Source organism: Corythoichthys intestinalis, chromosome 4, assembly GCF_030265065.1.
Source record: "Corythoichthys intestinalis isolate RoL2023-P3 chromosome 4, ASM3026506v1, whole genome shotgun sequence".
Lineage (NCBI taxonomy): Eukaryota > Metazoa > Chordata > Actinopteri > Syngnathiformes > Syngnathidae > Corythoichthys > Corythoichthys intestinalis.
This window is the reverse complement of record NC_080398.1, coordinates 12,321,406-12,334,149: the sequence shown is the minus strand read 5'-3', so window position 1 is coordinate 12,334,149 and position 12,744 is coordinate 12,321,406. Positions and strand designations below refer to the sequence as shown.

General features: G+C 37.9%; 1 protein-coding gene across 3 annotated transcripts in view; it reads right to left on the bottom strand.

The window, feature by feature from the left end:
- fhod3b (formin homology 2 domain containing 3b) overlaps positions 1-12,744 on the bottom strand; it is a 173,097-nt gene that overhangs the window by 159,077 nt on the left and 1,276 nt on the right. The window lies entirely within an intron of this gene.

Sequence of the window (12,744 nt, the reverse complement as noted above, 5' to 3'; positions counted from 1 at the left end):
ACTTCTGCTAGACCAAAGTGAAGTGGGCAACCATATGAGGCAGACAGGGACAAGGAAAGCGAGGCCAACTACAGTACGCCTAAAACAGACAGATGAGGCCTATGAGCGCTTCTCCAGACTGCAAATTACAGACTAGCAGATCCAGACATATACACCCAAACTGGGCAGACTATTTATTTATGCTGAGAGACTAACATGTCTTCAACGTAAATGTGAGTGACAGTCAGATGAAACATCTCTTGAAGATGACACAAGATCAGCGACAGGAACTAAGAAAAGGAAATACTTTTGTCTCAGGGATATAGGGATTAAACCTTGGTGTAGCTGATGTCAACAATATTTTACGCAGATGAGCAATTAAGAGTTGGCACAGGCGAAATTAATTTGAACTACCAATGTTTCACAACGCATAGCACTAGCAGGTAGGGGTGCACGGTATCCATTTTTTGAAACCGATACCGATATCGATAACTTCCTGCTCCTCAAGGCCGATACCGATACGATAACCGATAATATATATATAATTTTTCAATGTATATTCACCTGAGTTTTTGAACACCTCTAGGTCAAAAATACTAGTGGTTGATTCAGCTTGCCTTTGACCGAACCAGAATTTTCATGATGACATGAACATTATTATAATGAAAAAAACAAAGTAACAAAACTTTGCATACTGGAAAAACAGGAGTGGAAACAAACGCACCAATCCCAATCCGAAACCGTGCCAAAAATATTATTAATAGGGCCGATAATATATTATGTTATCGGATTTATTGGGATGACGTCATAATTCCTATTATCGGACCGATAATTACCGGACCGATAATTATCGTGCACCTCTACTAGCAGGTCACCAATAGATTGTGAACATGTTTTTAACTAAAGGCATGAAAGACGCGCGAATAATTTATATTACAAGCGTCTTGCGACTAGACGTGCCGATTCCCGGTTTCAAGATATACCGTGGTATGAGAACGTCAAGGTTTCAAAACCGCAAAATTTTCCGTCATACCCTCTCTTAGGTATTAGCTACTTTTTATGTCCCAAAAATGAATGGAGCAATCCCTTGCTTGCAGCTGCAATGCTCAACCCTCACCCACCAGTTGTTGCTCAGTGTCAGTGAGTCAGCTGTGCTACACCATAGCTGGAGGAGATGAAACTCCTGAACTTTTTGCCCCCATCAACAAAAACGAAATAGTTTGTATGGGAATACTTAAAGAAAAAATACGGATGGGCTCGGCTAAGAGGAGGAGGGCCCACTGACATGTAAAACATCTTTGCGGAGGGTGGCTAACGAGGAGGCAATACCTCTAATATGATTTGGCATTTATACAAAATTAAAGGTTAATAAACACTGTCATGAACGTTTCCCACCAGCTATTAGAGTTAACGCCAGTATGTTTAGTGTGTCTAGTGGTGGTAAAATGTAGAGTTTTTTTTTTCTCTCTGGCAACTGTCAGTGTTGAGAATAAGAGTGTGTGTTTAATGTAAACATGATATGAGTCATATGAGTCATTTTTATGGAAAATATTTCAATTATTAATGTTCTGATGGTAATAATATTGAGCTGTGGCTGTGGGTTTAGGCTCACCTAAAGGACTGCATTTATTTTATTAATTTTATTGAGAATATTTTTTTTAAAATATTTATTTCAACTTAATATTATACTTATGTTCCATTTTGCTAAAATGTTTTGAAAAATAAAAATCTTGTTCAATGGAAAAAAGTATTTTATTTATTTTTTTTTTTTTAAACACAGATAACTCAAAGTAACGCATTTTAGAGCTGTAATAGCAATACCGTGAAACCGTGATATTTTGGCTTACGGTTATCATACAGTCAGAATCTCATACTGGCACATGGCTACTTGCGACCGCATTTGACCATTAGTTTTCCAGCTTATAGGGGGCCAATGGGGACAGGTGTTGTCCCTCGTCGGCCATTTTACATGTACAGCGCTTATATTGATATTACTATGGATCCCACAATTTTCATTTGATTTTCAAACTGCTCAATTCATCAAAAACGTCAGTGATGCAGTATTTCAACTGCAAATGTAAGAACATTTTCTCAAAATCCAGCTAGAATCAGAGCTACATCAAAACGGTTTGTTATAAAACAAGACGTTTTTAAATCCCTCTAGAATTCAGTGAGTTAAAAGAGTATTTTAGTGGAGAAAATCACTCATTTTACATCCGCCACAATGGAGCCCACCTGCCAGAAAAGTCCCCCAATGCAAGATGGCCACCAGTCACTTACACCGCCGACTCTGCCTTTAGACATCTAGGCTTATTTGTGTGATATCTTCGAGGTGGACCACATTGTAGTGACAGTGCACGTTCTTTAGATTGGTATGATGGTCGTGGAATGTAAATGGAACGGTTTAAAGATCTGGCTACTTATCTTTTTTAACATTGTGACAATAATTGCATTTTGGAGGGGCTTGAAAATTTTAATTTAGAGACATGCTCAATATGTGAGAGTTGAAAGTGATTGTTGCAGTCAATATTTTCTTTGCTATGCTGGCCCCCACCCTGGATTTGAACCCATGTGGCCCTGTGTTGTGACCAAGTCCAGAGAAGGAACCACAAGTTGTGTGCTCTCACACCGAGTCTTAGCCTCACCCTACAACCACCATACTGTGGTCCACTGGTCGGGCAAGCAGCTAACCCTAGAGGAAAAGACTAAAAATAAACACTATGCAATTTCCAATTGAACTGCACTATCTGCCACCGAAATATGGAGTGTCTGAATTGTATGCATACTGTATTTGAAATAATCTTCATCCATTAAAATGGACTTCACATGCTTTTGAATTTGAGTTAGTTGTATTTTCCTGTCTTGTATGACAAAATTGCTTGAAAATAGCATATTTGTGACAAATTTCTATACTAATCAAGACTACAAAAGTATTATTGCGGGATTCCTATATTGAGAAATAACAGTGCAAACTGCAGACAAGCACAACCGCAAATGTGCATAACAATGTGTAAAAGTATTTGAAGGCCCTTTTACAGGCACTGAGGAGGAACCTGTATTTTACTACATTTCACATAACTTCTCATTATAGGACTCTGTAATTTCTTGTGGAAGAAAAAAGCAGGAAAATAATGTGTCCAGATTGAAATTGGTGAGAAGTGAGGGTCCATTCCTTTAAGATTGAACAATATTTTCCCTTTACTTGGACTCACTCCACAAACCAGATTTAAGGCCACCAAGTCACTCACTAGCGGTAACACAGAGAGACAGATGGACAGAGAGACAGATGGACAGAGAGAGAGAGAGAGAGAGAGACAGAGAGAGAGAGAGAGAGACAGAACGACAGAGAAAGACAGAGAGAGATATTGATTCAATTGATCGTTGTAGAAGGATTTGGAACAAACCCATGAGGTTTAGACCAAAATATGCACTTACTGAAGCATGACAATGTATTCTTTTGAGGTACCAATTGCTACTCAATCCAATAATGTATATTACACTGCAGTAATTAGGCTGCAGTGAAAAAAATGCACAGCACATATAAAATCTAAAAAAAGAGAAAAAAACACATTTGAAACAATTGAAGTTTTTTTTTCCTCATAAAATTAATCCACTGTAGTACCCAGGCTGAAACACGTAACATGCAAACATTCACACAAGGGCTTAGTTTTGAGTCGAGCATTGGGGGGGGGGTTGAGATTTCCACCTGAAGTAGGTACTACTGGTCAAACTGTGCACTGTTACCTGTTCGGATAATAAGTAAAGATAATTGTGTATTCGGCGTTCCCACCCGTTTTTGAAATTGACAATGAGTTTTAAAAATGTGTAGTGTGCGGCCGGCATATATTGTACAATGTAGGCATGTGCCGGTATGATATTTTGACGGTACGATAACCGTGAGCAAAAATACCGCGGTTTCACGGTATCACGATATTGCAATTATAGTTCCAAAAAAGTTCGAGATGTATGGGTTAAAGAAAATAACTTTTTTCCATTGAACAGGATTTTTTTTTTTCAGACCATAGTTGCAAATTGGAACATGAATATATTGTTAAATAAGTTATCAAAAAATAAATATTTTAAATGAAATTAAGCTAAATATAACTTATAGACTACAGTGCCTTGCAAAAGTATTCGGCCCCCTTGAACCTTGAAACTTTTCGCCACATTTCAGGCTTCAAACATAAAGATATAAAATTTTAATTTTTTGTCAAGAATCAACAACAAGTGGGACACAATCGTGAAGTGGAACAAAATTTATTGGATAATTTAAACTTTTTTAACAAATAAAAAACTGAAAAGTGGGGCGTGCAATATTATTCGGCCCCCTTGCGTTAATACGTTGTAGCGCCACCTTTTGCTCCAATTACAGCTGCAAGTCGCTTGGGGTATGTTTCTATCAGTTTTGCACATCGAGAGACTGACATTCTTGCCCATTCTTCCTTGCAAAACAGCTCGAGCTCAGTGAGGTTGGATGGAGAGTGTTTGTGAACAGCAGTCTTCAGCTCTTTCCACAGATTCTCGATTGGATTGAGGTCTGGACTTTGACTTGGCCATTCTAACACCTGGATACGTTTATTTTTTAACCATTCCATTGTAGATTTGGCTTTATGTTTTGGATCATTGTCCTGTTGGAAGATAAATCTCCGTCCCAGTCTCAGGTCTCGTGCAGATACCAACAGGTTTTCTTCCAGAATGTTCCTGTATTTGGCTGCATCCATCTTCCCGTCAATTTTAACCATCTTCCCTGTCCCTGCTGAAGAAAAGCAGGCACAAACCATGATGCTGCCACCACCATGTTTGACAGTGGGGATGGTGTGTTCATGGTGATGAGCTGTGTTGCTTTTACGCCAAACATATCGTTTTGCATTGTGGCCAAAAAGTTCAATTTTGGTTTCATCTGACCAGAGCACCTTCTTCCATATGTTTGGTGTGTCTCCCAGGTGGCTTGTGGCAAACTTTAAACGAGACTTTTTATGGATATCTTTGAGAAATGGCTTTCTTCTTGCCACTCTTCCATAAAGGCCAGATTTGTGCAGTGTACGACTGATTGTTGTCCTATGGACAGACTCTCCCACCTCAGCTGTAGATCTCTGCAGTTCATCCAGAGTGACCATGGGCCTCTTGGCTGCATCTCTGATCAGTTTTCTCCTTGTTTGAGAAGAAAGTTTGGAAGGACGGCCGGGTCTTGGTAGATTTGCAGTGGACTGATGCTCCTTCCATTTCAATATGATGGCTTGCACAGTGCTCCTTGAGATGTTTAAAGCTTGGGAAATCTTTTTGTATCCAAATCCGGCTTTAAACTTGCCTGGTGTGTTCCTTGGTTTTCATAATGCTCTCTGCACTTTAAACAGAACCCTGAGACTATCACAGAGCAGGTGCATTTATACGGAGACTTGATTACACACAGGTGGATTCTATTCATCATCATCTGTCATTTAGGACAACATTTGATCATTCAGAGATCCTCACTGAACTTCTGGAGTGAGTTTGCTGCACTGAAAGTAAAGGGGCCGAATAATATTGCACGCCCCACTTTTCAGTTTTTTATTTGTTAAAAAAGTTTAAATTATCCAATAAATGTTGTTCCACTTCACGATTGTGTCCCACTTGTTGTTGATTCTTGACAAAAAAATTAAATTTCATATCTTTATGTTTGAAGCCTGAAATGTGGCGAAAGGTTGCAAGATTCAAGGGGGCCGAATACTTTTGCAAGGCACTGTATACTCACAGCCACAGCTCAAGTTGCTCAAGATTAGAGCAAGAACAAAATAATTTCTATAAAAAAGTAAAAACACTTCTGAATAAGTTTTTTAAAAATTTATACTGCATGACTTTTTTTTTTGAGGGTGGAAAAGCTTAAGTGAAGTTTCGCCATTTTCAGCCACTGTGTCAACTCTAGTCTACATGATGTCATGCCTTTGTGTTAAAAAGAACATAAAGAATTCATAGGTTAGTTAAAAATGTATAAGTTACTTAAAATGTAAATATTGTTGTGGAAAGGTTTCATCTAAAAAAAAAAAAAATTAAAAAAAAAAAAACATTGGGAGTGAGACCTCTCCTTGATCCAGCGAACGTGGATTTGTGCTTAGGGCAAGATCATCTTTCGCAATAGCGATCTTTCACACTATCACTTTTTCCCCTTCATTCAAGCGATTCCAGCTTGTTTTCTCACTTTGCGGCTAACACACTCAACGAACTTGCTCTCACAGCTAAGCCTAGGGCCTAGGCTAACGTTCATCTTTGTAAGCTTTTAGTTAGTTTGTATATTGAATTTGAAAGGAAAATGTGTTTTGTTTTTGGCAAACTTTTTCCATGGTGCTAATCTGTTGAAGCTACTCACATGGAAAAATCTAATTGTACAACATTTTAAATGTATTCATTTTGTATATTACACTTACCACGATTTGAGAGCTCAATAAATTGAAGAACGGTACGCCTTATGTTTGGAGTATTTGGTTTTGGAATCGCTGGCTGGCTAGCCGATAGCGTCACTTTCACACACAGCAACAAACGGGAGGGGGTGAACGCTGCTGCGCCAAGCCGCTTCTGGCTGCATTTTTGACACAAGAAAAATAGCGAATACCGTACTATGGTCTGACGGAAAATTTTAGTGGTTTTGAAACCGCGACGTTTTCACACCACGGTAAACCGTGAAACCGGTAACCGGCACATGCCTAGTACAATAATTGCGATTCCCAAGCGGCTTGAGAAACTGGTGGCCGATGGCAATGCTGGCGCCCAGTGGCGGACTTGGCAATTTTGGGGCCTATGGCGAATATATCCAGGGGCCCTCTTCATGGGTCAGGGGTTAAAAAGGTGAGAAGGGTGTGGAGGAAATATGTTCTGGTACACTAGGGCTGTCCTAAACGACAAATTTTGTCCTGATTAGTCAGCCCATTAGTTTTACGATTAATCGACTAATCTAATAATTTTCCTTTTTTTTTTTTTTTTTTTTAAACTAATTTAGCAATTAAATTTTTGTTGACGCTTATTAATTCACAAAACTATTTTGGAACACTTAAATTCTTTATCAAAGTACAAATAATCATGTATATAACAATGATTAATCACAAATAAAAAATGAGGTTAAATGCTGATAGCATTTACTAGAGCAAAAGAATGGAAAGTAAACAGATTCAGAACACTACCTTTGCCTTTCCAATATTATTCAAAACAATTCTTGAAAAAAAATTCTAGCAATATTATTATAGTATACTACTATATATAATGGTAGTATAATAATTATAATAATTATTCATTGCCAATCATATTTGTCATGAAGAGTGTCATTTGAAAGCTATTCTTAGTGTAGAATCTGTATTATGTAGTATTTACTCAACATATTATTATATTAATTCTGAAGTATGTGGGATTAACTCCAGAAATCATTATTTATATGACAAACATGACGTGCTTTTGCTGTTAACCAGCTGTTGAGTGTTATTGTATGACTGATTGGAACTGTACTACATTGTTTCGACACAGGGTGTGCTGTCGTGTATTTTATGTTCGGTGTGAAGAAAAAGCAGAAAGTTAAAAGAGGCATGAGAGGCCTGTTGTCAACTTCTCCCTCACTGCACTTTGGCTCTCATGGATAGCACGTTCGCTCAAGTGTTCGAAATAAACGATAGCCGACATGCAAAGTAGCAAGTGAGCTGTAAAAATAGCGAGCTTAGTGGCGTGAAAACTGCGGGAGAGCTAAGTGAAGCTAACGAACAGCTAAGCGATGCTAAACGGTGTTAAATAAAGTTAAGCGACTGATACTCAGTCCGTCGTCGTGGAACAGTCCATTGTAGTACGTGTGTGTGTGGGGGAGAGATAGTATAAATGCAGCATTCAAATGGCTTTCTTTTTTGTTTTGTTATTTGTTTGTTTGGTATGCTGACATAATTATACATGACGAATAGTTGGGGGTGCTGCTAGCTCCGGTGGCCCAAGCCGTTGCTCGTTGGGACAAGGGCAGCTGTTTGGGGGCCTATAAGGTGATCATCTACTTCGCCTGAAAAGTAGATCCGTCTATGATGGCGCCCATATTGAAGTTTTAATAAAAATCATTGCAATACACTTTCTTCTCATGATTGTTTCTTATAAAAATTCTTGTTCAGAAATAGATTCAATTAATTTAATTAATACTTAAATTAAGGATCTACTTTTCAATTACCCTGTATATGTATATTCTTTGATGAACACCATTTGTTATCAGTGGTTTAATATTATTTAGGATATAAAATTACAAAAAAATGAAATATGAAAAATGAGATAAAATGATTGAATTCACTAAAACGGCTGTCTGCCAAAGCACTTATACAGTTCATCAGTGTATTTCAGGCGGGTTTGCGCCAGTCAATCCACTCAGATTGCGACTTTGGGTTAAAACGCTAAAGGTAAGTTTTGTCTGCGAACGTGGATTTCACCCAGATCTGCCACGTTCTTGTGCCCGAAAATAGTGAGCTTTGGGAGGCCTTGAGAGAACCGCAAAGCGCCTGGAGCCTCTTTGCTTGAGGTTCTCGTAGTGTTCAAAACATTCATGTTCTTTCATTGCAAACGTTCATTAAAAGTTGTTCTGCATATTGCCGCTCAGCAAATGACAGTTAATTCCACAATCTGCCCCAGAGTGCCACATTTTGGGCTAAAACAGCCAGCCCTGATCCTCTGTGTGTTTTTGCCCACATATAGTGCATCTCGAGCGACCACAAGAGGTTCATCGTTGTATTTTCATCCAAACATGCTCAAAAACTGTCATAATTGGTCGCACCAAGAAACCAGGCGGGTTCGCGTTGGACACGCCACCTCAACACGCCCCATTTTGAACATTAAACCCAAAATTAAGTTTTGCCAGGATCAGGTCACCAGGAAATTTCTGGATCTCTCCCAAAGCTAGCTGCCATTCTCCCATGAGAGCGCGCGTTGTCCTGAATTCCAAACTCGGGGGTGAAGGAAGGGTCATAAGTTATCATGCGTTAAAAAAAAAAAAAAAATCTGTAATTTTAAATAATTATAATTAGGGCTGTCAAAATTATCGCGTTAACGCGCGATAATTATTTTTTTTAATTAATCACATTAAAATATTTGACGCAATTAACGCACATGTCCCGCTCAGACAGTATTCTGCCTTTTGGTAAGTTTTACAGCAAGGCTTTTTGTGCTGTCTAACAGCGAACTCTTGTGGTCGCTTTGCGACATGGTTTATTGTTTTCTTGCCAGTTCAATATGGCTGCACGACGTCTCGGGCTGACGTCTACGTTGTAATGTTGTGCTTATATGATCCTTGGACAAGATTTGTCCGTAAGTATGGTTGTTGTAAAGAATGTACATATTATGTTAGTAAGCGAAATGTTATGTTTTTTGTATGAGATGCTTTTTGTTTATGTTTAGTGAACCTGTATAGCGTGCTAAGCTAACGTTGTTACTAATGCAATGCTTGTGTACTTTTTTTTTGTAGTTTTACGACGGTCTAAAGAGGACAATGGTTTGAGGCCATTTCATTAATAAATCAGATGAAAAAGGAAGAAGTCTGATTATTAAGGTGTCACTAGCTGTCTAGCTTTGGAAAAAGTAGACGCTTCGGAGTGAGGACAGCATAGACAGATTTAAATGACAGTAGAGTGAAATGCCCACTACAGTCCTTATGTACCGTATGTTGAATGTATATATATCCATCTTGTGTCTTATGTTTCCATTCCAACAATGTATTTTACAGAATATATATATATAATTCACAGAAAAATATGGCATATTTTATTGATGGTTTGAATTGCGATTAATTACGATTAATTATTTTTTTAAGCTGTAATTAACTCGATTAAAAATTTTAATCGTTTGACAGCCCTAATTATAATATGATATAGAGGGGGGGTTATGGTGGCTGGTTTTAATTATTATGGGGGGGTGAGTGGGTTGTAACCCACTTACACCTATGGATGCACATAAAGTACAGTGTGAGGCTTTTGCAAAGACAGCAGAACGACTGTAATAGGAAAGGCACAGAGACTGTACATGTGAGCTATATCGACTCACTGGGCATCATATTAGAAGTGTGCTATTTATAAACAGGCAGATTTCAAATACAACAGGTCTTTCCATCAGGGGGACTATCTTGCTCTCGAAGACTTCTCCAAATCTTTAAGGGTGTCAACTGGCTGCTGAGAGACTCACAGGCCACACCATTAGGTACATATTAGTCAAAACCAGCACTATTAGATACAGCTTTATGCAAGCCTTCCTCACTGTAGAGTGGATGTGCAACATATTTCAGATCATTTTGGATGAAAAAAAGTTTATGACATTATTGTATTTTAGTTGCCGCCTTTTTGAGAGAGCTGAGGGTATGAGATCTATTCGAACTGAGTGAGCTACAATAGGAGTTGTGATTCTCCAGTGCATCCCTGTGCTTTACTTCCAGATCTTATCTTAAATTAAAACTTATCAAAGGAATACAGTACATGCTCTCCATGAAGTTTGAGGGCCTTATTTTCGCACACTGCACCTATGTGCCCTGGAGTAAAACTCCACAGCAGTCCATACAACAAGTGTTTTGGAATTTGGTAGACACATCTGATGCAAATCAGAGGACGTAATCCTTGCTTTTCTGACATGTGGGCGTCAACATGTTGACATGTGGGCGTCAACATGTTTCATTCATGAAAGTGTGAACAGTGTGCATCAAACCCTCTAAATCATTGTATAAAATCAATTGCATTTAAACAGTGTCATTATCATAATTATTAGTCATTATTTTTAAAATCACTCATAGGTACTGTATGCTTGCACATTCTCAAACCAAGCATACAACAACCTTCTACAAAGGAAACCAGTTTCTCCTTCCGTCAGGAAGAGGATGAGCGACAAAAAACAAATTCACCAGCGGGTACATTTACGTGCACACATTTCGGTCAATTCTAGAGCGTTCGTGAACATTATTTCCTGCTGTGAGGACATGTATCTTTTTCGCGGATTTACACCTGAAATCTATGGTGAGTGGGTGTGTTTGGATGGACGGACGGACGGACGGACGGACGGACGGATGGGTACACCCATCACCCCTAATATCCCCAAAGCATTTTTGGTCATACTGTATTCATTTATCCTGTGAAATTACATTTTTATATATATACAGTGGTACCTCAACATACGATCGTTTCGACACACAATCTTTTCGACATCCGATGTAAAATTTGACTCACCATTTGCTTCTACATCCGACGAAATGCTTGAAATACGACGATTTATGACAACCGCAGTTTCTTTGTTTTTCCCGCAAGACAGGTGCATGTCTTGTGAGAGAAATCAACATGGGTTCCAAGAATGTTAGTGCAGGTGGTGAAAAAAAGGAAAAAGGTGAGGCTTACCATTAAAATGAAGATGGGTATGATAGAAAAATATGAGCGTGGTGTACGTTTCTGTGAACTGGCTCGACAGTACGGCCGGAGAATGTCTACGATCTCGACGGTCCTCCTCCGACCTGCATTCACCAGTCTTTATAAGTTAAGGTGACAATTATTATGATTGTGAAACCGCCAAAAAAACGCCAGCTTTGTCAAGTTTTTAATCATTTATTTCAGAACTTGTGCAACACAACATGCCTACTGGCCACCACATCTAAACATGAAATTTAAAAATAAAAAGTTTTCTCTCACTCTGTCACGTCAGCCACGCTCAGGTAAACCACGCAAAACACATTCCCCACATTAGAACCCGATTTGTTTCATTATTACAGGTATCATTATTATTATTATTACTATTATTATATTATTATTCCTATTTTTATTCATAATTTATTTGTTTTGTTCTGTGTAGTTGCTATTTGCAATAGTACCAGCTAGGGCTGCAGCTATCGATTATTTTAGTAGTCATTTATTCGATGAACTAGTTAGTTCAAATAATCGAGTAATCGTATAAGAAACATGAAAAATTAGAATACCTGAGCCGAGCCTCAAACGGTATAAAAAAATAAATAAATAAGGATCTATGTACAGCAAAAGAACAATTGGCTAACTTACATAGCAAAAGTCTGCTAGCTTAAATGCTATAAAACGCAAAGTTTTTTATTTTATTTTTTTTTTTTACAATGCTCTAAACAAATGGTTCAGACACATATTCCCACAAAAAAACTGCCAAATATAGCGATAAACTAAATTACGAATGAATTTAATAAAAACATTAGTTCAAACAAAAACTTAGCTTATGTTGGTCTTAACATGGAGCAGCTGGATTCAGCCATGTGAAATGAAGCAGACTAGAGGGCAGTGTATCCACCCAAATCAATAAAACTAAATGCAAACACTATCAAAATAAACCATAACAACGCCACTTTAATTAAACGAATACTCGAAGCAGCAAAATTTAATTCAATTCTTTTTTTTTTTTTTTTTTTTTTTTTTTTTTTTATCGAATACTCAAGTTAATCGATTAATCGTTGCAGCACTAGTACCAGCAGTATTTATTAAGGGCTTAGTGTAGGTTTTCGTTCTGAGGAATGAATGAATGGAATTATAATGTTTTCTTATAGGAAAATCCTGCTCGACATATGACCATTTCAACTTACAAAAAAGGTTCTGGAACGAAATAACTTCATGTGTAGAGGTTCCACTGTATAGTGACTTTTTTCTCCACTCAAAAACTTATTTGTTGTTGTTTTGTGTTGTCCAGTTAAAGATTTATTTGTTGATTATTTTATATTTTTATTTGTCTTGTTTACAGTACAGGTCAAAAGTTTGGATACACCTCATTCAACGCAATACACAAATGATAGTCCCAACTCCA